The following is a 25,485-nucleotide window of genomic DNA, read 5'->3' as shown; positions in this document are numbered from 1 at the left end:
ATTTCCACAGATTCGCTACCTTCTGACAGAAGAAATTCCTCCTCATCTCTAATTTTTAAATCTCTTTACTCTGAGATCGTGCCTCTCGTTATAGACTCTCCCACAAAGGGGAAACAACCTCTCAACAGTTACCCTATTGTGCCCCCTTAGAATCGTGGGCGTTTCAATAAGATTGTCTCTCATTCTTTCTAACTCCAGACTTAAACTACCCCACCTTGGGAAATCCCTTGATGCCCAGGATCAACTCAGTGAACCTGCTCTGCACTGCCTTGAAATTCTTTCCTTCGGTAAGGGGCCCAAAACTGTTCACAGTGTACCAGCTCTGATAGTTTTAGCAAGACCTTCCTACTTTTATCAAATCCCTACAGTGTGGAAGCTGGCCATTGAACCACACCAACCCTTCGAAGGGCATCCCAACCAGACCCCAACCCCTCCTACATTCCCCATGGCTAACCTTCCTAGCCTGCACATCCCCGGACACTATGGGCAATTGAGTATGGCCAATCCATCTGTACATCTTTGGACTGTGGGAGAAAGCTGGAGTACCTGGAGGATACCCCCTGCAAACACAGGGAGAATGTGCAAACTCCACGCAGACAGTCGCCCTGAGGCTGCAGTCGAATGTGGATCCCCGGTGCTGTGAGGTAGCAATGCTAACCACTGAGCTACTGTACCACCCAATATGCTCTATTTTCTTTTAAAAAGGGCATAGATTCTATTTACCTTTCCTATTACTCACTTAACCCAATGTTAGCTTTTGTGACTTGCTGTGTAAAGAAGCTTGTCATTATATCCCTTTTGCCCCCTTTACTGATTGTTTGTGCCCTCTCATTCTTGATCTTTTCACGAGTTGAACTGAGATTCTAAAACCTCATTGGATCCTGACTTGCATTTTTAAATATGAGACTCTCCCGCTTCCTGCAATAGCCAGTGCAGCCCACTTGGAATTGTGAGCTAAAGACAATTCAAATAAAAAACATTGAAAGTTAAATCACCCAATTGTTTTTCATCACTTATGCATCGAGATTCTCCCAAGTGAAAAATGTTACAAACCTCCACCCTGACTCCAGTCTCTTGAAATCAGGTAATCTTAATATTCAGACATAAATACTGAAAGCATGTGGGTAAATATTCTTGACTGCAGTTTTTCCAGATACTTGAAGCAGTTTGAAGTAAATAAGTAAATGCTTCTGTTAAACTATTGTTCAAAGAAATTTTATTGCAATAGTTTTAGTTATGGTGCTCCAATCTCATACCGTATAAATTCTAAGATTTAAAAGTTATAAAAATGTTCAAAGAATATTCTGCCTAAAGGCACAAACAAAGTGAATACCATCAAAAAAAAAAGAACTGAGGAAAGAAACGAAAAAGAATTACTTATCAATGTAGCTAATACAATAACTCAGGAAGAGCGACTGGAAAGGAACATCATTTACTACGGAGCCCCATATTAGAGCAACAACTCATGGTAAATCAGTTAGACTCAACCCAGGACATGGTATCCACTGGCTAGTTCCAGCCCAGGGCGTGGCATACATCAGCTAGTCCCAGCCCAGGACATGGTATATATCGGCTAGTCCCAGCCCAGGACGTGGTATACATCGGCTTGTCTCAACCCAGGGTGTGGTATACATCAGCTAGTCTCCGCCCAGGACATGGTATACATCAGCTTGTCTCAACCCAGGGTGTGGTATACATCAGCTAGTCTCAGCCCAGGACATGGTATACATCAGCTAGTCTCCGCCCAGGACATGGTATACATCAGCTAGTCTCAGCCCAGGACATGAAATACATCGGCTAGTCTCAACCCAGGATGTGGCATACATCGGCCAGTCTCAACCCAGGGTGTGGTATACATCGGCTTGTCTCAACCCAGGATGTGGCATACATCAACTAGTCTCCGCCGAGGACATGGTATACATCGGCTAGTCTCAGTCCAGCACGAGGTATACATCGGCTAGTCTCAACCCAGGGTGTGGTATACATCGGCTTGTCTCAACCCAGGGTGTGGTATACATCGGCTAGTCTCAGCCCAGGGTGTGGTATACATCGGCTAGTCTCAACCCAGGGTGTGGTATACATCGGCTAGTCTCAGCCCAGGGTGTGGTATACATCGGCTAGTCTCAGCCCAGATGTGGCATACATCAGCTAGTCTCTGCCCAGGACATGGTATACATCATCTAGTCTCAACCCAGTGTGTGGTATACATCGGCTAGTCTCAGCCCAGGAAATGGTATACATCAGCTAGTCTCAGCCCAGGTCATCGTATACATTGGCTAGTCTCAGCCCAGGACGATGTATACATCGGCTCATCTCAGCCCAGTACGTGGTATTCATCGGCTAGTCTCAGCCCAGGACATGGTATGCATCGGCTCGTCTCAACCCAGGGTGTGGTATACATCGGCTTGTCTCAACCCAGGGTGTGGTATACATCAGGTAGTCTCAGCCCAGGACATGGTATACATCAGCTAGTCTCAGCCCAGGACTTGGTATACATCAGCTAGTCTCAGCCCAGGACTTGGTATACATCAGCTAGTCTCAGCCCAGGACATGGTATACATCAGCTAGTCTCAGCCCAGGACATGGTATACATCAACTAGTCTCAGCCCAGGACATGGTATACATCAGCTAGTCTCAGCCCAGGACATGGTATACATCAGCTAGTCTCAGCCCAGAACATGGTATACATCGGCTAGTCTCAGCCCAGTGTGTGGTATTCATTGGCTTGTCTCAGCCCAGGACATGGTATACATCGGCTCGTCTCAGCCCAGGTCATGGTATTGATTGGCTAGTCCCAGCCCAGGATATGGTATACATCGGCTAGTCCCAGCCCAGACAAATCTGCAGTCCCCTTCCTGGATTTTTTTCTTGGATGTTTTCTAATCTACCTGTTATGAGATATTGATACACTTGGTGGAGCGTTTGAACACAGCCTTCCACAGCACAGAGGCAGGGACACAATCAAGAAATCAAGAACTGCTGGGCCTCTTAGCCCACGGATCGGACACTGCTAGTGTGCCACAACAGTCTTTTGGGTCTGCGTGACTTTTTTTTATATATTTGGAAGTCTTATCGCACACAACTGAACAACTTTCCCACCACTAAATCACCATGACTTTTTTTTTGTTTTTAACATTTAACCGCCACCAGTAATCTCCCTTGTAGCCAATTAAATATTAGAAGTTTGTGGGCAATGCAAACCATTAAAAATGATGGATGGGGTAGAGAGAGCAAGAAGGGACTAAATCAAAATGGAGTTAGAGGAGGCGATACCCACCTCTCTCTAAAGGTATTGTTCTTTCTCTCTCTCTCTCCAAAGACACCAAGTCATGAACATAAATGTCATGAAAAAGGGACAGACAGGGTGTTTGCTTTATTATTTTTATATATGCCAAAGTGCCATTATGCACCAACCCACCAGAAAAATCACCATGACTTTATTTTGGGCTTTTTTTCTTAATGACTACCCACCGCCAGTAAAAACTACCTTGTAGCCAATTCAATACCTACATGCAAAGCCCATTATGTACAATGCAAGCCATCAACGATAAAGGTGGGGGATGTGGGTAGGATGAGTGGGAAGGGACTAAATCAAATTGGGGTTTGGTGGGGAAATAAAGCACTGTAAACCCTGTGGTATCCATCTCTTTCTAAAGGCATCGAGAGCTTAATAATATCCTTTCTATAACAGGGAGATCAGAACTGCACACAGTATTCCAGGAAAGGCCTCACCAATGTCCTGTACAGCTTCAACATAACATCCCAACTCCTAAACTCAATGTTCTGAGCAATGAATGTAAGCGTGTTAAACACCTTCTTAACCATTTTATCTATATGTGATGCAAACTTCAAAGAATTAAGTTCCCCTCGGTCTCTCCATTCTGAATCATTACCTGGCGCACGACCATTAACTGGACCAGTCCTGTCCTTGTTTGTTTTACCCAGAATGCTATACCTCGCATTTATCCAGAACTCCATCTGCAACTGCTCCTGCTAATAGGACACCTGGGCTCAAACGGAACTGTGGAGGATGGGGAGACAGTGGGTATGCTTTTTGTTTTTAGTTTCCCCCGGGCAAGCCATTGCCTGTTACTGAGGGATCTCATACATAATGAACTGCACAAGGGGACTATTTGTTGATTCTACATGAGCTTTGTAAGAGTTACCACACTAGATACCTTTTGTTTGAATGGGGGAATGTAGGAACAGATTGGACCTGTCAACTCCTCAAGTCTGTTCCGCCATCCAAGTAAATCATGCTCCATTTGTATCTCGCTTCCAGTCACTGCATTACTTTGCAGTTGAGAGTGTGGTGCTGGAAAAGCATTGCTGGCCAGGCAGCAGCACATTCCTGACTCTGATCTTCAGCATCTGCAGTCCCCATTTCCTGCTTAACTTTGCAACATGTTTCAATGAATAGTTCTTGCTTTCTTTTTACCTTTTCCTCTTATTGAGGGGGTGGCATGGTAGCTCAGTAGTTAGAGCTGAAAATGTGTTGCTGGAAAAGCGCAGCAGGTCAGGCAGCATCCAAGGAGCAGGAGAATCGCGTTTCGGGCATGAGCCCTTCTTCAGCCCTTCGGGCTCATGCCCGAAACATCGCTTCTCCTGCTCCTTGGATGCTGCCTAATCTGCTGCGCTTTTCCAGCAACACATTATCAGCTCTGATCTTCAGCATCTGCTGTCCTCACTTTCTCCTAGCTCAGTAGTTAGCACTGCTGCCTCACAGCACCAGGGTCCCAGGCTCAATTCCAGCCTCGGGTGACTGTCTGTGTGGAGCTTGCACATTCTCCCCGTGTCTGCATGGGTTTCCTCCAGTTTCCCCCCACAATCCAAAGATGTGCAGGTCAGGTGGATTGGCCATGCTAAATTGTCCACAGTGTTAGGTGCATTAGTCAGAGGGAAGTGGGACTGGAAGTTCGGAGGGTCGGTGTGGACTTGTTGGGCCGAAGGGCCTGCTTCCACCCTGTAGGGCATCTAATCAAATCTGAGATGAACTCTTGTCTTAATTTTTATTTTTCTTTTCTTATATTTGACTTCTGTCATCAATACAGGTGCTGTGGTATGACAATTTATAAAACTTTTCACTTATTTTACAAAAATACATTAAACAAATTGCTATTCAATTCTATAAAATGATTGACAGGGTTTATTTTTCCATTGACAATACTGTACCTTGTAGGCAGGGTCGAAACCACTGAATCATTCATTCCTATTTCACTGAGAAGGTCAATGCAGGAAAGTATTTACAAGACTTCAACAAAATTGGGCAGAAGGCGCTCTTACAATGCAGTGTGCACAGGATGTAAGGGAATGTAGGTTCTATTCCTTATGGCTCAGTTACTATTCATAATGGAAGTAATCTAAGTATTTGTTCAGATGTCTAAGAACTGTTTAAATTTTTCAGGAAACATCACTAATCTCTTTTGACAACATCAATCAAATCCACAACCTCTACGAAGTGGGTTGGAGGCCAGAGAGCTTTTTTTTTAACCGACAGGAGTTGGGGTGTCATGTTGTGGTTATCCAGGACATTGACTAGGCCACAATTTTGGAATACTATGTTCAATGCTGGTCTGGCTACTGTAGGAAAGATGTTGTTCAACTCGAAAGGGTTCAGAAAAGATTCACAAGGATGTTGCCAGGGCTGGATGGTTTGAGCTATAAGAGAGATGCTAAGTTGATTGGGGTTTCTTTACTTGGAGCATCAGAAGCTGAGAAATGAGATGGCATAAGTCTAAGATGAGATCTAAAAGATTTAAAAGGGACCTAAAGGGCAACTTTTTTCATGTAGAGGGTGGTGCGTGTATGGAATGAGCTGCAAGAGGAAGTGGTGGAGGTTGCTACATTTCCAGCATTTAAAAGGCATATGGATGGGTAAATGAATAGGAAGGGTTTAGAGGGATATGGGCCAAATGCTGGCAAATGGGACTAAATTCATTTGGGATATCTTGTTGGCATGGATGAGTAGGACCAAAGGGTCTGTTTTTGTGCTGTACAACTCTATGATTCTACAAAATCCTAAGTGCCTAAAATGATTATTGAAAGCTAAAAAATAATTTGAGCATTTCTGAACTAAACACTTGGTAAGTGTACAAGTCTCCCTGGCAAGTGACAAATATAATAAATAGAATACATTATCAATTTATATACTAATATGAAAAAAATCACAAATTAAAACACACTTGCTATGAATTATTGCCTTTTGATTTTTTTTGCATTTTTAAACATTTCCTTTATATTTCCAGTGCAGATGAGTCAATAGGCCAAGGAGTAGCAGATGGGGTTTAATTTAGATAAATGTGAGGTGCTGCATTTTGGAAAGGCAAATCAGGACAGGACTTATACACTTAATGGTAAGGACCTGGAGAGTGTTGCTGAACAAAGATACCTTGGAGTGCAGGTTCATAGTTTCTTGAAAGTAGAGTCGTGGGTAGATAGGATAGTGAAGAAAGTGTTTCGTATTCTTTCCTTTATTGTTCAGAGCCTTGAGTTTAGGAGTTGGGAGGTCATGTTGTGCCTCTACAGGACGTTGGGTAGGCCACTTTTGCAATTCTGGTCTTCCTGCTAAAAGGAAAGATGTTGTGATATTTGAAAGAGTTCAGAAAAGATTTACAAGGATGTTGCCAGGGTTGGAGGATTTCAGCTATATGGAGAGGCTGAATAGGTTGGGGCTGTTTGCCCTGTCCACAATTGATATCCTTCACTATCCTATTAAGGGCCATATTACTGCCTCCACTTACCAATCTGGGATTGCAACATAGAAAGCTGAATGAAATATGTTGCAAAATCTATGCATATAAAGATTTTCCAGTGTAGACATTTTAAGCAGTACCGAACATTACTATTCTGGTATAACTGTTGGGCAGTGAAAGGATGTAGTCAATATGTCTGAATTTTCTCACATACACATCTGTTTTTCTGGCAGATTGCTAAGTTAAAAATGGAAACTGAGTCACAGTACCACATAAATCACAACATAAAGTTGAAAGAAATATAGTCTTTTAAAATGGTCTGGACTGGCAACACATCAACAAGTTAGCTTTCAAAATTAAGCTCAATTGCAATGTTCCAGACTGGTTATTTTTATTTCACCGGTGACCTTAGCTATGAAAATATCATGGAAAATAACACTCATTTCAAATTGATTTTCAAGGAATCTTTTCAGAATCACATTTCAGTATTTTCAAAAGCTGCTTGTTTCCCTTTAAGCAAAATAACATTTTCAACAGTACTGCTTGCTGACAAATATTGTGCTAGTATTTTGTATAAAACTATCAAATGGAACATAATAGAAAAATATATTCATATAGAATATGGTTGGAATGTTGTTTTTAAAAAATCGATCTATTTTAACATTATGAAACTCAGCACAATGCTTGAATTATCTGAGGTCCTGACATTAGTGAAATGCCTTCATCAATGTAATTTTCGAGGAGAGAAGATTAAAAACATTGGTGGACAAGGAAGATAAATTAGTAAATCTGTATTCAAGTGTTTCCATCCTCTGCAGTTTGCCAACGTGCAGTGTGTGATATAAAGTTGTACCGACAGTGAGAAAACTCTATATGCAGGTTCTTTATTTACCACTGTACTGGCCTCACAGCACAGGTCAGACCAGACACTGGAAAAGTTTAGCCAATAAGCTTCAACTTTTTTAGAAAATCCACTTGTGATTATCATTGCTAGACAATCCCGAATTGTTATTTACTTTTAATTTAGGAAACTTCGTTTATTGTGTCTTAAATGGGATATTGATTGACCAGAAACAAAATCAGAAATTGCTGGAAAAACTCAACGAGTCTGGCATCACCTGTGGAGAGAAAGCGGCATTAATGTTTTGGGTCCTGTGAACCTTCTTCAGAAGTACCTGTAGTTGGAAAAAGGTAGTATGTACGCTAGAGAAGATGTGAGAGGCAGGAGTAGATGGTGGATAGAGATGAAGATGGAGCTGAGAGATAGTAAAACAACTGGGCAGACAAAAGAATGAGTAAGCGTGAACCTGAGAGAATGAATAGCTGCTAATGGGAACCATTAATGGATGTAGGTTTGCTCGCTGAGCTGGAAGATTCCTTTTCAGACATTTTGTCACCATACTAGGTAACATCTTTAGTGTGCCTCCAGATGCTGATTAGTGGCTGACAATTGCTTGTTCCATCAGACCTAACATAATTATCACAGACATTAACCTGAGTGATTACCTCCGCTGTTGTGATTTCTGTCAATAAATTCGTTTTCTTTGTGACAGCAGAAATTTTTGGCAGTTTTAGAGAGTGTGAATCCTCGCTTCAATGGCATAAGCGAGTCATAGAGTCATAGAGATGTACAGCATGGAAACAGACCCTTCGGTCCAACCCATCCATGCCGACCAGATATCCCAACCCAATCTAGTCCCACCTACCAGCACCCAGCCCATATCCCTCCAAATCCTTCCTATTCATATACCCATCCAAATGCCTCTTAAATGTTGCAATTATACCAGCCTCCACTACTTCCTCTGGCAGCTCATTCCATACACGTACCACCCTCTGTGTGAAAAGGTTGCCACTTAGGTCTCTTTTTATATCTTTCCCCTCTCACCCTAAACCTATGGCCTCTAGTTCTGAACTCCCCGACCCCAGGGAAAAGACTTTGTCTATTTATCCTATCCATGCCCCTCATAATTTTGTAAACCTCTATAAGGTCAGCCCTCAGCCTCTCCTCCAGGGTAAACAGCCCCAGCCTATTCAGCCTCTCCCTGTAGCTCAGATCCTCCAACCCTGGCAACATCCTTGTAAATCTTTTCTGAACCCTTTCACTTTTCACAACATCTTTCTGATAGGAAGGAGAACAGAATTGCACGCAATATTCCAACAGTGGTCTAACCAATATCCTGTACAGCCACAACATGACCTCTCAACTCCTGTACTCAATACTCTGACCAGTAAGATTAGTTTCATATTTCTCTGGAAAAAAGAGGTAGTATGGACATGATAGGCTGACTGTCCTTGTTCTATGCTATAAAATCTGATGATTCCTTGGCCCAAGTTTACCTGTGTGAAAACCTCCCCACTTAAGGAATTGGTAAAGAGAGACATTTAAAACTAGCACTCAAAGCATCTCCAGAATCAACCTAAAATTTTATAAATGATATTTCAAATACGATCTTGATCAAATGGGCCAGTGGGCTGAGGAGTAGCAGATGGAGTTCCATTTAGATAAATGTGAGGTGCTGCATTTTGGAAAAGCCAATCAGAGCAGGATTTATATACTTAATGGTAAGGTCCTGGGAAGTGTAGCTGAACAAAGAGACTTTGGAGTGCTAATTCATAGTCCCTTGAAAGTAGAGTCACAGATAGACAGGATAGTCAAGAAGGTATTTGATAGGCTTTTCTTTACTGGTCAGAGTATTTAGTATAGGGGTTGGGAGATCATGTTGCAGCTGTACAGCACATTAGTTAGGCCACCTTTGGAATATTGTGTGGAATTCTGGTCTCCCTCCGATCGGGAAGATGTTGTGAAACTTACAAGGGTTCAGAAAAGACTTACAAGGATATTGCCAGGGTTGGAGGATTTGAGCTATAGGGAGAGGCTGAATAGGCTAGGGCTATTCTCCCTGGAGCGTTGGAGACTGAGAGGTAACCTTACAGAGGCTTATAAAGTCATGAAGACCATGGATAGGATAAACAGACGAGGTCTTTTCCCTGGGGTGGGGAACTAAAGGGCATAGGTATAGGTTGAGAGGAGAAAAATAAGGAACCTAAGGGGCAACTTTTCACGCAGAGGGTGGTACGTGTATGGAATGAGCTGTCAGAGGAAGTGGTGGAGGCTGGTACAATTGCAACATTTAAAAGGCATCTGGATGGGTATATGAATAGGAAGGGTTTGGAAGGATATGGGCCAGGTGCTGACAAATGGCACTAGATTAGGTTAGGATATCTGGTCAGTATGGACGAGTTGGACCAAAGGGTCTCTTTCTGTGCTGTACATCTCTATGACAGTATGACTATGCCTCTGCCATTGAGAGCTCTAATGCAGATGTCACTGGGAGATTTCACAAGCTCCTTGCTAGTCTGTGATACAAACAACCATCAGCTGTTACTGTTCAAGTGGAATAATGTCCTTTTTTATTCTGTTACCCAGCTCTTGTAGACTATTGAGCACAGATACAAACACATGGTTTAGCTCACTGGTGAGTCAGGTGTGAAGGGTGGTTAGTCAGACTACTTGTCAGAGTAATGTGGTTCAAAATGATGACAGCACTATAGCTTTGATTATCATTCCAGCTAAGGTGGACTCAGGGACCTGTCTTATTGTCCTGCCCTGAGAGTGGAAGACAATGATCCAATGTCATTACCACTGATACTGTAAGACAGCATGACCAGCCAGCTAACAAAGGACCTGTCTTTAGGAACCGTGCATGTGAATGAGTGAAAGACAGAATGGTGAGGTGTGAATCCTTACACACTGCAACTGGGCTGAATGCTCGTCCTTCATTAGTTGCTCTTACTGATGCTCGAAACTGTACATTGTGATTCACTGTGTTGCACATTCTTAACCCTGCAAACCACGTTCACCAGCATATTTATAACAGTGCTGGTATAATTATGATCTTCTCACTTGCTTGGAGCTAACAGCTGTCTGTGTTCCCTACGTTCACAGCACCAAATGCTTAGGTTCCCACCTGTCTGGGATAATGTCCCCATTCCTTTACTCCATTCTTCAAGGAAGCCTGACCAATTTGGCTTCCCTCTGCCTGGCTGATATATGCAACTGTGGGTGGCACAGTGGCTTAGTGGTTAGCGTGGCTGCCTCATAGCATCAGGGTCCTGGGCTCAATTCCACTCTCAGGCAACTGACTGTGTGGAGTTTGCACATTCTCACAGTGCTTGTGTGAGTTTCCTCCCACAGTCCAAAGATGTGCAGGTTAGGGTGGACTGGCCATTTTAAATTGCCCATAGCGTCCAGGGGTGTGCAGGCTCGGTGGATTAGCCATGGGGAATCCAGGGTTACAGGGAGATGATAGGGGGTTGAGTCAAGGTGGAATGCCCTTCAGAGGGTTGGTGTGGACTTGATGGGCTGAATAGCCTTCTTCCACACTGTAGGGATTCTACAATTGTGCCTTTACAGATGCCTCATCATTCCCTTTTAATAAGCCCTAGTCTGAGGGAATTGATATGGTTCCTCAATGGATGGACCACTGTGGGTGTTTTAACAGGATCGCCAAAGAAGTGAAATTAGATGTTAAAGCACGTTTTATGCAGCTCTCAATAAGAAGTGGGACATTAAGTCAATCCTTCAGTAGCACAGCAATAACAATTTCTCAGACCCTATCTATCTTTCACAGAGCAGATCCCTGCTTATCAGTAATAGTGATGTAATTTTTCTATTAAAGGCTCAGTTATGAAGCACCTTCTGGAATGTGTAATTCGCGTGATGCCAAAGAATTTAACTATCTAACTTTAGTTTATTGGTTACATATCCCTGTATTGAGTTTCTGTTTGTGCTATTCAACATTTATTTTAAATGAACAATGACTGCGTTAAAATAATGCAGACAGACATACAAAGCAAATGCATTAATCAATGCAGTAAAAATGTCACACAGAGGAAGCAAATCCTGTGAAATGTAAGTCTCTGTCTGCAAACGTGATTGTGACTCTTAGCTTTACAGCACCTCCAGAATTAATATCGCCCACAGTTCAGTCTCAAGCGCGCATGGCCATTCATTTCCAGAATTGCAGAAATGGGATGTATTAAATATATTTGTTTCATTTTCATACTCCCAAAATACTCTGATACCTGCAGTACAAACAGAAGTTGATGGAGGAACTCCATCAACAAGTAGTGCGTTTCTCAAGCAATTTCTGTTTTGCTTCAGATTTCCAGCATCCGCAGTTCTTTGTTTTACTCTAATATCTGCAATTTCTGGTGTATCTAATTAAGTGGGAATTTCAAGCTTTGTGGACTTGACAACATTAATGTTATGTTCTGTAATCAAAAATAAGTTAGCTTCATTAATGTTTCTGCTAAACATGGCAAAAATATTTCTAGAAACTCTCCATATTATCCTGCCCGCACAATGTTTTGTTACCGTTTTGTAACCAGGCTCTATTATTGGTAGCATGACTTTCCGTTTATTATAGGTATTTTTATTGAAAGATAAAAATACATTTTTTAAACATTTTTTACAAAATTACAAAGTAATACAAACAAGTATAAACACTAATATACAATTAAATGTATATATAAAACAAGAAATAAATAATAACCAAAACACAACAAAAGAAAAAAAGGAGAGAAAAAAAAACTCAGCCAACTACTAATCTATCATACAAACAATCAAAGCATAAAATAGGATATCATACATTACCAGTGAAAAATAATAGAATAATTAAGTACATACTCAATATGGATTAACATCAAGTCATAATAAAACCCGTATTTATATGGGATTCCACCTCCTGGAGTCCCCTGGAGCAGCGAGAACCACTACCACAGCTAGACAAAAGCCCTTGACAATATGGCCAAAATATCTGTGTCTGTATATTTCAGAAAGGGCTGACATATTTTATAGAATAATTCAGTTTTTTTGGTGCACTATAATTGTGAGGAAGTCAAAGGGGATATATTCCATGATTAATCTGTGCCAGGTGTAAAGAGTGGCTGATGTCACCTGGAGTAAAGGACCAACAGAACGCTGCTCCTCTGCATGTTGTCAGTAGCTGTTGTAAATATTGAAATCCTGCTGAGAACCCCTTGTATCCGACTAGAAATCCTCAAGGAATGAAATGAATGGTTCACTGGTTTACAATTTACCTAAATGTTTGGGCAATCTGACAGCATCATGTTACACTGGAAGAAAATTATACCTTTTGGATGGAGGAGAATGGAAGAAGCCTCTCAGCAGCAGAGTGTTGGTGAATTTAAAATGAAGAGGGGACAAAGTGCTGCTATGAACTGGGATTGCTGAACACGATAGAGAAGAAGTCCTGCTGAATTTTTCTGATCATCTGTAGTAATACTGCTTGAAGAACTGCAAAAATGCAATAAAGTACTATCATCTAGTGAATCTTTCATTGATATTACAGTTGTCAAGTGGGAGAACTTGTCGTAATTCAATCCCAGTGTTGCCGAGGTCTGGACTAACAAATCTGATTTAATTTTTTGAGGAGGTGATCAAGTGTGTGGATGAGGTTGGAGCAGTTGATGTAGTCTACATGGATTTCAACAAGGCCTTTGACAAATTTCCACACTTGAAACTGAAAGAAAGTAAAAGCTTATTCTTTTACTCCATTCTTCAAGGAAGCCTGACCAATTTGGCTTCCATCTGCCTGGCTGATATATACAACTGTGGGCGGCACAGTGGCTTAGTGGTTAACTTGGCTGGGTTCAGAATTGGTTTAGTAGTAGGAGACAGGGTGGTAATAGAAGGCTGTTTATGTGACTGGAACCACAGGAATCAGTAATGGGTCTCTCACTGCTTGTGATTTATAAATGACATCAATGACAATGTGGGAGCAATGATGAGTAAGTTTGCGTATGACACAAAGATTGGCCAGATGATTGACTGTGAGGACAAAGGTTTCAGAAGGAATTAACTGGGTTGGTCAGATGAACAGATCAATGGCAAATGGAATGTAACCCTGATAACTGTGAGGTGATGCACTTTGGAAGAAGCAAAAAGACAAAGGAGTACTCAATGAATGATCTTGAGGAAATTTGATAGAATTTGTTCATGATTAAATATGCATGGTTAAAAGAGGTATGTGGGGATATGTGGAATTAATGGCTACTGAACATGTGTTTAAGCTATATTAGGTAACATGTAGGATTCTAGAAAATGTCTTCTTTTACAATCCCTTATATACAATTATATTTAACAAAGAGCTCAAATGTTCACATACCTGAGTGTAGATCTGATCTTACTGCAATTATTTAAAACACAGAGCCATATCTTAAGTTAGCTGCTCCCTGGGGATTTTTTTGTGACAGCTTTTTTGAAGCAGATGGTGAACTTTTGCTCGTTTCTAACTTGGCTTTTGGAAATTTTCCTTTTCTCCTGGTTAAATTATTACTTTATTGTGAGGATGGCCATGGAAGATTTTCCTGCAGCCAACATTAATACCTTGTTATTGAGCAATTTGCTACATTACTTTGACTTCATTAATATTCCTATTAACTTCAGCAACTATTTTTTTGTTTGTGCAAGTGAATCCTTCACACCAATCTGTTCTTTATCATTCCCCCCCCTTATTGTTTCCCATCTCTGGGTCTTTCATTTATATTTATATTGATCAATTAAAATGGTGATTGAAACTAAACCATCAAAGAGTATTGATTAGATTAGATTCCCTACAGTATGGAAACAGGCCCTTCGCCCAACAAGTCCACACCGACCCTCCAAAGAGTAACCCATCCAGACCCATTACTTACCCCTGATTAATGCACCTAACACTATGGGCAATGGGCATAGCCAATTCACCTGAACTGCACATCTTTGGATTGTGAGAGAAATCCAAGAGGAAACCCATGTAGACACTGGGAGAATGTGCAAACTCCACACAGACAGTTGCCTGAGGCAGGAATTCTACCCGGGTCCCTGGCACTGTGAGGCTGCAGTGTTAACCACTGCATAGCCACTGTACCACCCGTTTAGTCTGTCTGTCTATCAGGTTAATGTTCTGGCATACTGAAGCTGGATATAGAATTGATGTTGTATATCAATTGTATAATAATCATTTATAAAAATGCCCTAGGACAACAATAACAACAGAAATTGTGAGAGAAACTCAGAGGTCTGGCAGAATCTGTGGACAGAAAGCAGAGTTAACATCTCAAGTTCAGTGACCCTTCCTCAGAATCCAATCGGGTTAAACTGTTACATTTCAGATTTTGGCATTCACAGTTCTTGTGTATTCTTGGGAAATAAACCACAGCTCCTGCATTTAAAAGAGAATAAAATTGAAGAGTATCTTTTTATTCATTGTCATGAAGACCAATAATGCCAGTTGTGCCCGAAGACCTTTGAAGAATGGAATGATGAGTGGGATAAATCTAGAAGAATTTCACTGGGATTAAAAGCCTATGGATCTGGACTGATTGGGCACAATTTGTCAGTACATGCAGAGGCAATCTAACAGATCATGGGGTTAGATTCACCAACACTTAACTCATTGTTAGATGAGCATCCTGGGAAAAAGTTGTAGAAGGGCAAATCATTAAATCAGCACCACAACCAATTGAACTTCTGCCAGTACAGCTCACATGAAATACAATTTAATCATTTACAGAATGGTTTATGGCTGTTTGTTCAAAATTAAACTTGGAAATAAACCAGAACATTTAAAAAACACTTTCCCAGCTCCAGATCACTGCTGTTACCGTTAATTATTTATTCTGACCCAGATATTTAATTACATTTCAGAACAGAACTGTAATAACAAAACAATGCTCTCAAGATGGTAAATAAAAAAATTGAAGAAAGAAAATTGCTTCAATTTCTCCACAACAATAATAAACTTTCATTTTAAAAAGCTGTCATCATAAAAAGAAACATCTCAGGGAGTTTTATCCCACAGAGAAATAAAAGCATGGAAACAAATGGGTGATAAACCTTCATAGGTTTTTGCAGATCTCTCAGTAGAACCATAGAGTCAGATTGTACAGAAAAGCAGCCATTCGGCCCATTACTATAGCCCATGTTATCTCTTTGAAGAAGATTTCCAATTAATTTAATTATCCTTCACTTTCCCATTCAAACCCTGCAAATCTTCCCTTTCCAGGTAAAAGATAATTTAAGGATTTGCCAAAAAAAAGAGGCCAAATCAGAAGCAAAGTGAAAGCATAGTTGTGGGAAAGAATTGTTTAAAAAGTGCTTGAAAGAGGGGGCAAAGTTAAAAATCACACAGCAGCAGGTAGCTCTCTAGAAAACTAAAAAGGGAGTGCAAACGCCCACACCCAATATATACATGGTCCACGGGATCCACAGCGCCACAGAACAAGCAGTTGGGCTGGGAGTCCATGAATGACCGCTATCTGTGGTTGCAGAGGACCACTGCGTGCAGCACCCTCCACCCCAGATCCCCAAGAGAAAGGGAGAGGATTCCCATGTAGAGAGCCCTCCACTGGGGATCTCCACCGCCCATGGCAAATGGGCCCGCCAAGGCGTGTCCGGACGGTGGATGACAGTGAAGAGTTGGACGGTGTGCAGCAGCAGTCGATACAGGGCCCGCTGTGATATGTCCCTGAAGGGGACAAAACTAAAGTTCCAGAGGTGGCTCAGGTTGTGGGGCACAGGTTCCTGCGGGAAGTACGGGACCTTGGGGCCAATGTGAAATTCCGACCGGGTAGGGATGAGCGCGGACGGGATTCCACCACACACCTGAGCATCCTCCAACTGGTGCACTATCGCGGGACCGAGCACTGCTGTTTTAAAGTGTCGAATGGCAGTGGCCACGAACTGGACATCTATCGCTACCCTGCTCGCTATGTCCTGCGGCAGCATCCAGCCCAGGCCCCGGCACCCAGCACGTCCCCAACCCTGGTCACCCTCCCCTCTGACAGCCACTCGAACCCGCGAGTACGGAGGTGTGGATTCCTGAGCAACGGCTCCCTGACGACAGCCGCTACTCCAGCCGGACGGTAGGTGCGACGCGATTCGACCATGTTCCAGACAGTGATCAGGTCCTGGTAAAAGACAGGCAGCGTCTTGAGGGCGACCTCCAAATCGTCACGGTCGATGAACAGGAGCTGCGTGTCATAGTTGAGGCTACGCACCTGGCAGAAAAAATACATTGCCAGGGCGCACCACCTAGGAGGAGGCTCGACGTAAAGGTATCGCCGCAAGGTCTGAAGGCGGAACGTTGTGACCTGGGTGCGGACGCACACCAGCGACTGACCGCCCTCCTCAATAGGGAGACTCTGAACTTGCGCAGCGACCCAGTGCATCTTTTTGTCCCAGAAGAAGTGAACCAACGTTCTCTGGATGTCAGCGACAAAACCAGGAAGAGGGACCAAAGGACCAGCCGGTACCACAGCATGGCGGCCACCAGCTGGTTTATGACCGACACTTGACTCCTGTAAGATAGCACTCAGCGGCCTAGGTGAGCCAAGACCTTGGCCTCTAGTTCCTGCCAGTTCTCCGACCAGGAGTCCTCAGCTGGGCAGAGGTAGACCCCCAGGTAGAGGAGATGGGTGGTACTCCAGCTGAACCCCTGTAACTCCTCCGACAGAGAGTCCATCCACCACTGACCGATCAGTAGTCCGGAACATTTGGCCCAGTTGATCCTGATTGGACCAGGTTAACAACGTCAATCAAAGATCTCATAGTTAATGAGGTCTGGATGGTCCCAATCGGTCCAAACACTCAACAGGATGCTTAATGTGGTTTCACTGGGAATAGCACACATATGTTTGGAGAAATAAAGAGTTATCACACAATACTGCAAGTTCAGTCCATATCAGTATTTCAAAGACACCCCTAACAATGTTCAAGGAGCTCGAGAGGAGTAGAATATTCAGCAGAAACAGCAAGTGAAGAATTGCTAATTTGTCAGACGGTGTTGTACTAAGTCCTTATTGTAGGGTTGACCACCGGAGAGCTCATCAGATATGGACACAATGGCAACTTTCCCCTTAAAGAAGTGAGGGCTGTCAGATGTACACAATCACAGGATCTCAGAGACATTATGATGCAGAAGAGGTCATTTGGCCCATAGTGCCTGCGCCAGTCCATTAATTGAGCATCATTACCTCGTGCCAATCTCCTATCTTCTCCCTTACCCCTGCACACAATTTGTATCCAAATCGCCATCCAATGCCCCTCTTAAATGCATCAAATAAACCTGCCTCCACCACATTTCCAGGCAGAGCTAACCATACCCCAACCAATAACTGATGGAAAAAGTCTTTATTCTCTTAATTATTGCTTCTTTTGCATGCTTTAAATCGATGCCCTATTCTCTCTCTCCTTTTATGAGCCAGAATATTTTCTCCTCATCTACTCTACCCAACCTGTTCATGATTTTGAAAACCTCTATCAGATCTCATCCTAGCCTTCCACCCTCCGAAAAGAACATCCCCAACCTCTTTGATCTATCCTCATCACTGAAGTTCCTTATCACTGAGTCCATTCTTGTAAACATCTTCTGCACTCTCTCCAAGGTGTTTACATTTTTTTGTATAATGTGGCACCCAGATCTGTACATTATACTCCAGTTGAGGTCTATCAAGTGTCAAACGAGTCCAATATCGTCTGCTTGCTCTTGTAATCAATGCCTCTGTTAATAAAGCTGAAGGTATTGAATGTGGTGCTGGAAAAGCACAGCAGGTCAGGCAGCATTCAAGAAGTAGACAGCATCTCCTGCTCCTCGGATGCTGCCTGACCTGCTGTGCTTTTCCAGCACCACACTCTATACTCTGAGCTCCAGCATCTGCAGTCCTCACTTTCTCCTGAAGATATTGAATGCCTTACTTAGTGCTCACTCTACTTGTTCTACCACTTTCAATAATTTGTGCAGATATCTACCCAGGTCCCTCTGAACCTGTATCCCCTGTTTTATATTGTCTTTCAAAGTCCTTCACATCAAAATGTATTGACTCATACTTCTCTCCGTTAACACTATTCTGCCAACCATTTGCCCACTCCAACAATTTGTTTTTGCCTTTTGGGAGATCTCCACTGTTCTCCTCGTAGGATACAATTCTTCTAAGTCTTGTGTCTTCTGAAACCTTTTAAATTGCCCCCTGAACACCAAAGTCCACAGTATTAATATTTATCAAGAAAAGCAAAAATCCATGTACTGACCTCTGGAACTCCACTGCAAGCCCTCCTCCAGCCTTAAAAAGTATCCACTGGCCATTACCATCTGTTTCTTAGCGCTCAGTCAATTCTGTATTCATGTTGTTGCTGACCCTTTTATTCCAAAACCTATCATTTCTATCAAATCTGCTGTGTATCATTGCATTAATTGTCTCCTGAAAACAATTGTGCAGTTTGCAAAATAGTAACCTTGTTCAGTATTTGATGAGCATATGCTGCCGTTTTATTATGGTGAGGTGGTCTGATTTACCCAATATTTGGGGGGGGGGGTCATGCTGGAACAGTTTGCAATGATGACCTCCAGGGTATAGACTCTCTTGCTGCTTCCTCAGGGATTGATATTCCTCACTTTGTACACAGAATAAGCTTTTAGGATCACTATTTCGGAATCTCAATGCAAGAACACTTTCATTACAGGACAGAAAATTAAGGCTGAAGATGTCATTGTACTTAAGTGCCTTTACACTCCCTGGATTTTTCATTGGAATTTGAACAGAATTTCCTGTATTCCACCATTATAATTCTGAAATAATTATGAGGAGATCCAGCTTATCCACACTGGATGGGGTTTAGTTAATATCTTTGGCAAACTATGTCAGTACTGTGACAGAATCTCTGCTTTTTGGGCTTACTCTACTTATCTTGTTTCCTGCTTCAGAAACATTGCAATGACTGAGAAATTTGTGATTGGTGTGCCTATCAAACAGACCTCCACAAGCATATCCAAAGCTCAGAATCATACTTCCCTCCCAACCTGCCCAACAAATCAACATTGTGTGGCATTTGTAAATAAACTGTATTCCTTCAACGGTGAGCTCATCCTGTATTTAGTTGGGATGGAGGTATCACTGCTACATTAATAGATAGGCTTCCTAGAATGTGAGTCAAAGAAGATTGAATTGGAAAATCTCAAGCAACAGTGGAGATTTTGATGTGTGATTCACTCAGTGAAATGCAGAGAACGTAACATCTCAACAAACAAAAAACAAAGAACTGCAGATGATGGAAATCAGAAACAAAAACAGAAATTGCTGGAAAAAACTCAGCAGGTCTTACAGCATTTGTGCAGAGAAGGCGGTGTTAATGTTTCAGGCTCCAGTGACACTTCTTCAGAACTAAGTGTTCTGCTAGACCTGTTCTAGATTTCCCCATATCCTCTCAGCATCTACAAGTGCCTTTAGAACAGAATATGACTCAATGGCTCATGTCTCGTTCCTCGAAATTCCAATGAGTATCAATGATATCCTCCTCAGTGAAGGGCAGATGTCCCAACCATTAATTTTTTCTGAGGTTCGGCTGGAAGAATTGCTCCCTGAGCAGTCTGGGCATCTATTAACTCCTGCTAAGAGCCACTCTTGACCCTCACCAACCACCCTTTCTATGCACTCTGTTTATTTTTCCAATACAAAGGAGAGGCTTATTCGGGCAAGTCTGGGAACATATGGTTTGTTCAGAAGTCTCGAAAACAGTAAATAGGTCTTCCATCCCTTTGTACTTTTGAAACAATTTTGGGAAGCATCTTAGATGTGTAGAATTTTTGCAACAGCCAGAATAAATCAAGCAGTGTTTTTTTTTAATATAAGTACATGACAAACTGTTTTATTCGCATTGATTGAGGTCATAGAACTGTTCTTCATACTGTCTCCTTTCCATTTGTTCTTGGGATGTGGCTGTTGCTGAGTAGGCCAGCACTTCTTGCCCATCCCTAACTGCCTTTTGTACATAACTGTGCAAGACAAAAAGAGAGTGTTGACTAAGGACTGGGGCTCAAAAATAATGTCAAATTACCAATCATTATACAGTGATTGATGGTACAATGTCATTCCTGATGAAGGGCTTTTGCCTGAAATGTCGATTTTCCTGTTCCTCGGAAGCTGTGCTTTCCCAGGACCGGACACTCGACTCTGATCTCCAGCATCTGCAGTCCTCATTTTCGCCTGATGGTACGAAGTGCCCACTCTACAAAAATGTGGCCAATATCACCTGTTCCCTTTTACCAATGTGCTGTTTGGTATCATTCCTGTCAGAATCTTGAACACATTTCTGATCCTACCAGTAGGTGTAAGCCCAAAATCCTACATTTCAATTTCCTGAATTAATATTGATGTCCAAAATGGGCTAGAATGGAATGTTTGCATTTTATCTTTTCCTAATCAGACAGAAGTTTTCCTTTTGCCTCTCTCACGACCTCTTTCATGTGGCTTGGTGGCTTTGTGCAAGTGTGGGTTTGTCAGAATAAACGCACAGTACAAGGTAGATGTACCAGCGAGGTTTTTCTGTACGTTGAATCTGCATGGTTCTCTTACACTTTGTATCAATGTTGCTGAGGCACTGTTTGAGAAAATTGAACAAAATTCAGCATCCTCGTTACATTAGTTCCACTGGAAGCTGAATGCACTGGAAATGCAGGATGGCTACATCTGTCAGACTCCCAATGAATAATTTATGTGGTTTAAATGTAGTAAAAGCACATGAACACCAAATGTTTTCATGCCTTTTGTGATGAATATTGGCAAAGGGATTAAGGATGATTCTACATTAGAGCAATTGTTTATCAGAAACATGCTTACCAGGGAGTATCTGCTTTAAGGAATATAGAACTGGGAATTTCTTTTCTTGTTGTTGGTTAGTGGGAATTAGTGGGAGTACTGTACTCTGCTGCTAAAACCATACAGTGTTTCATCTGGATTTACTAACTTTATGTGTGGTTAAGAATGACCATGCCACTCAATGGGAATTAAGAGAAAGGAACATTGATTTAAAACACTATAGTGATTTAGAGATGGATATGCATTTCAGGAAAGCAGATGCCAGAATGTCTGTAGAAACATCGTCAGAAAAAGCTTACTGCATTTCAGATACATTAACAGAAGCCTTACTGGCTGAGGTAAGGGATAGGAAGGAATATCTGTTGATGACTGAGCAGGATGTCTCACAAGAGGTTGAATGTGGAGAGGATGATGTAATTGCAAATTCTACCAGCCCTAGTCATTCAACAGCTTCACAAAATGGCCCATATATGATGAAGCATTGTTCCTAATATACGCTTTGGGTTTCACACAATACCTTAGCTCTTTGGATTTTTCTATGTCACCACCTAATTGTCCAGGAAAGCCAACAATGCAAAGAACATCACTGGTGGTGAGCCATATTACCCCAAACACTCTCAATTGCCTCAGGCATTCTGATAGTCTTGAGGTTCAGTTGATTGACAGAACAATGTGTTTGCCAGTTTAATCATCATGGAACAACACATTCATGTGAGTTAAGAGATTTCACACTTAACAGCAAAGAAGGTTACCTCAGATTACAACAGGATCTTGACCAGATGGGCCACTAGGCAGATGGAGTTTAATTCAGATAAATGCAAGGTGCTGCATTTTGGGAAAGCAAATCTTAGCAGGACTTATACACTTAATGGTAAGGTCCTAGGGAGTGTTGCTGAACAAAGAGACCTTGGAGTGCAGGTTCATAGCTCCTTGAAAGTGGAGTCGCAGGTAGATAGGATTGTGAAGAAGGCATTTGGTATGCTTTCCTTTATTGGTCAGAGTATTGAATACAGGAGTTGGGAGGTCATGTTGCGGCTGTACAGGACATTGGCTAGGCCAGTGTTGGAATATCGTGTGCAATTCTGGTCTCCTTCCTATTGGAAAGATGTTGTGAAACTTGAAAGGATTCAGAAAAGATTTACAAGGATGTTGCCAGGGTTGGAGGATTTGAGCTGTAGGGAGAGGCTGAACAGGCTGGGGCTGTTTTCCCTGGAGCAGAGGCTGAGAGGTGACCTTATAGCGGTTTACAAAATTATGAGGGGCATGGATAGGATAAATAGAGAAAGTCGGGGAGTCCACAACTAGTGGGCATAGGTTTAGTGTGAGAGGGGAAAGATATAAAAGAGACCTAAGGGGCAGCTTTTTCACACAGAGGATGGTACGTGTATGGAATGAGCTGCCAGAGGAAGTGGTGGAGGTTGGTACAATTGCAACATTTAAAAGGCATTTGGATTGGTATATGAATAGGAAGGGTTTGGAGGGATATGGGCCAGGTGCTAGCAGGTGGGACTAGACTGGGTTGGGATAACTGCTCGGCATGGACGGGTTGGACCGAAGGGTCTGTTTCCATGCTGTACATCTCTATGACTCTATGAGGAAGGAATTATGTTTAGATAAAGTACAGAGAAGCAGTTGAATGAGAGTAAGATTCGTCTAGCTGGGTAGAGCTGCTGCAACAGTTTAGTATCAACACTGGAATTTCATGGAACACAGAATCCAAGATTTTAAAAAGATGCTGGTTTCAGACAATGGAAATAACATGGTGAAAGTGGGGACAGCAGATGCTGGAAATCAGAGTCAAGGGTGTGGTGCTGGAAAAGCACAGCAGGTCAGTTAGATTCCAAGAAGCAGAATTGACATTTTGGGCAAAAACCCTTCATCAGGAATGTGGCTAGGAGCCTCAGGGGTGGAGAGATAAATGGGAGGGAGTGGGGCCATGGGGAAGGTAGCTGAGAGTGTAATAGGTGGATGGAGGTGGGGGTAAAGGTGATAGGTCGGAGTGCTTAGATGGGAAGGAAGATGGACAGGTCTGACAGGTCATGAGGACAGTGCTGAGCTGGAAGGTTGGAACTGGGGTAAGGTGGGTGGAGGGGAAATGAGGAAACTGTTAAAATCCACATTGATGCCATGGGGTTGGAGGGTCCCGAGGCATCAGGTAGTGAGGGAGTGACAATGGAGGAGGCCCAGGACCTGCATGTCCTCGGCGGATTGGGAGGGGGGAGTTGAAGATGTTCATCAGTGGGGCAATGGGGTTGATTGGTGCTGGTGTCCCAGGGATGTTCTCTGAAGTGCTCTGCGAGGAGGTGACCTGTCTCCCTAATGTCGAGGAGACTGTATCAGGAGCAACAGATACAGGAAATGACATGTCAGTACAAATCATAACACAACTAGCATTCATTGAATATTATCTTCTGTCCCAGCAAATGAAAAGGCCATTGATAACCAACACTACAATAATACAACTGGAGGAGAATCATTATCACTGAAAACCCTGAGGCCAGTATGCCAAAAGCTGAGCAAGAAATAGGCAAACAGAAATAATGAGGTGTAGGTGATGATAAGGCAGTGACAAGGTCACGTTGATAAAAGCTGGAGAAGGCTCATCAATGGTAGAATCAGTTCTCCTTCTGCCTGACTTCTCCATTTCAGCTTCTCAAACACGCTCCTCTTCTTTATCCCAATATATGTATCATGGAATCTATCACAGCAAGAAAAGGCCATTTAGCCCACAAGTCTGCACCAACTGTCCAAATAGCATCCCAACTCCCCATCTCTGCAATCCCACATTTTCCATGGCTAATCCACCCAGACTGCACATCCTAGCCACACAATTTGGAATTCCCTAACTCAATCCCTGCTCTTTTATATCTCTCCTTAATATCTACCTTCCTGGCTCACTCTTCCAATATCTCCTATTTTAACACAGTATCTTTTCCTTACAGTTGTGTAGATTTATTTGAGATATTTTTTCTGTGTAAATCCAAGTCATTGTCATTTGGTGTTTCTTGGAGCCCTTATATTCAGCCTTCTTTATTTCAATGGGAACTGTCACATCACGTGCATAACTGTAAAGCTACAAAATTTCTGCTGCTAACCAATATGAAATGGAATAGTATTTGCTAAAATACCAATCGAGAGCACTGAATGGGATTTTGACCAGAATACTAGGAGTTGGGTGACAGAGGGGAATCTTAATCACTTTTTAAAAATCTATTTTGAATTTTTTTTATTGAACACTTAAATGAAATTGAATGCTCCAATTCGAAATTTCGCCCACGCTTAAGCAGGAGTTTATAACCTCTCCGCCGGAGGGCAGGTGAAGTTAGTTAATTGAGGAAAGTAGCTTAAACTGAATTTTTCTGTATTTGGGGCTGAGATACACGATAACAGAATAATGTGGCATTTCAGTGTGACTCAGCAAAATAGTTGGCAAATGGGTGAATAAAGGAGTGAGGGGAAGAAGGAAGGAGGTATTCCTTACTTTTTGGTAACACTTTCACCTTGTAGGAACTATATATTTTAAAAAATCAAACTAGGAATTAAAACAAAAAAGGCAAAAATTAAAAGTCCTGTACTTGAGCACACATCGCATTCAGAGTAAACAAAATCACAGAAGTGTTGCAGCACAAAGGAGGCCATTCAGTCCATCGGCTGTACTTGCTGTCCAAATGAGAGTCATTACTGAATTGTCCATAACCATACCATTGCACATTGCTTCCATTTAATCTAATGGCCTCATGAATGTCTCAAGTGAACCTCCTTTGGTGAAGCCATACCTGGGGTACTGTGTACAGTATTGGCCTCTTTATTTTAGCAAGGATATAATTGTGCTGGAAACAGTTCAGAGGAGGTTTGCTAGTCTAATATCTTGAATAAACAGGTTGTCTTCTGAGGAACGGTTGGACAGGCCATGTTTGGATCTAGGTAAAACCAATGACTGCAGATGCAGGAAACCAGGTTCTGGATTAGTGGTGCTGGAAGAGCACAGCAGTTCAGGCAGCATCCGACGAGCAGCAAAATCGACATTTTGGGCAAAAGCCCTTCATCAGGAATAAAGGCAGAGAGGCTGAAGCGTGGAGAGATAAGCTAGAGGAGGGTGGGGGTGGGGAGAAAGTAGCATAGAGTACAATAGGTGAGT

The sequence above is a fragment of the Chiloscyllium plagiosum genome, chromosome 3 (genome assembly GCF_004010195.1).
Source record: "Chiloscyllium plagiosum isolate BGI_BamShark_2017 chromosome 3, ASM401019v2, whole genome shotgun sequence".
Lineage (NCBI taxonomy): Eukaryota > Metazoa > Chordata > Chondrichthyes > Orectolobiformes > Hemiscylliidae > Chiloscyllium > Chiloscyllium plagiosum.
This window is presented reverse-complemented; position numbering follows the sequence as displayed.